This window comes from Cavia porcellus, unplaced genomic scaffold (genome assembly GCF_034190915.1).
Source record: "Cavia porcellus strain 051 isolate PalLab524CR breed Dunkin Hartley unplaced genomic scaffold, mCavPor4.1 scaffold_1, whole genome shotgun sequence".
NCBI classification, from domain to species: Eukaryota; Metazoa; Chordata; class Mammalia; order Rodentia; family Caviidae; genus Cavia; species Cavia porcellus.
The window spans coordinates 158,110,783-158,112,632 of NW_026947484.1; positions in this window are offsets into that span (position 1 = coordinate 158,110,783).

A 1,850-nucleotide genomic window follows, 5' to 3' on the forward strand; every position below is an offset into this window, starting at 1 on the left:
TCATTGAATGATAGAATCCAAAAAATCCTTTAGAAACAGTGAGAGCTATGTGTAGAAGTTGGTTTTTATGGAGTTTGCTGTTGAATACACAGGAGGAAAACATGCTCCCCTCCCTTCTGCAATCCACCCCACTACGACATGTCACACATGAATAATAAGCACTGACACTGACACCCTAACACCACTTCTTGTATTTTTAAAAGAGGATGAGGTTATCTGGACACAATCTGAAACTGATATCCCATTTGCTTGAGAACCAATGTAACACATTCTTCTTCCTGAAATTAAGTAAGATTCTGTCCTTGTCTCCACAAAGTATAATCAAAGCCATTGCAGAATGTATGCAAAAATAGGACCTCAGTTCACATCTCTGCAATTTGTTTCTTAATTTTTTCACTAAAAAAATAAGAACTTAACTTTCTAATGATTGCTGTATTATATTTCATTTGTTATCTCAACAAACCATGGTATACAGGAAAAAGAAAATCTCCCTTCTGTCCATGTTGCACAAAAGATTTTTAAAACATTTGGAACTTGTAGAATGTATTGTAACCCAGCAGCCTGGAAGTCATTCATCTCGTGTGAGAAGAGATGTTCCTGTGGTTTGGTGGCTTCCTGACACTACAATACATAGAGCCTCTTAGAGACCTCAGTCCTGTTAGGTGCCAGACAGGACTTGAACCGCATAGCTGACAACAGAGTCCAACTCCACAGACTCCAGGCTCATTAAAACTGGATTGAGGCAAAGGATGTCAACCTGCATAATTAAATGCCACCAGTGATTGCTTCCCAGCTGTAGTTCCAGCCATTTCACCTGCTTTTCCAACTATCTCAACTTGGCTTCTCTTCCTGGCTTATTTTTTGACAAGTACCTTGATCAAAACACCTCTGTCCATGGTTTCTCCCTACAACTATGTCATATGGCTTCCGATATTCCCTCAGTTCTTCTCTGTGCTCCTGTCTAATTTCAGCCCATGTCTTACCAGATGTGACACCTATAGTATGATAGATACTGGACAGAGACCAAATTTCTATAAGTTTTGTAGCCTTTTCTTCCTGTATCATCTCACAGATTTTGACACATTTGTTGATTTTTTTTTCCTCATTTGGACTACTGATTCTTTTTGGTTTTTTTTTTTTTTTTTTTTCGAAATTTCCGACATATAGAACAGCAGACATGTTTTGTTATTGTTGCATTATTATTTGGAGATCAGCAAACTAGAACCACAATGATTAGTAATTGTCTCAGTGCCACACAGGTAGTAAAGCGATTAAGCCAATATTTGACTCCTGAGACTGAATACTAAATCCCTTTACACTCAGTAAATTTTTGTTGAACTGAATCCCACTGAGACAGTCAGAGGATGTCAAAAACAGACAGAATCCTGGGAATTCTACTCACTAATGAAGTACAACAAGCAGGAAATCGGCACAGCCAAAGGCTCAGCATGTAGTCGGTCCCGCCTACCACGTAGCAATTACATTTCAGTAGCACTTTTCCTGGGTTGAGGTGCCGGGAATATTGATGCTGACTCCTAGTCTCCAGGAAGTTATATGCCAAATACATAGGGAAACAGGTCTTCAAGTACAAAGGAATGAGGACGATGTTAAGTCTCCTAAATATGGATGATCTGAAGCTACTCTAGCAATGAGGACAGCTTTGTAAGGAGTTCCACAAATTTGAAATAAATTTCCTTGAGCCCTTTTTCTTCAGGTTATGGTTTTCCCATTGGAACTAGTTGGAATGAGACTGTGGTTGTGGAGACAATCACTTCATACAAAATCTAGAGCTTTTCCATTTAGTTTAAATAGCCTGTGGGCTTCTATGAGCAACTACAGAGGCCAGAGAA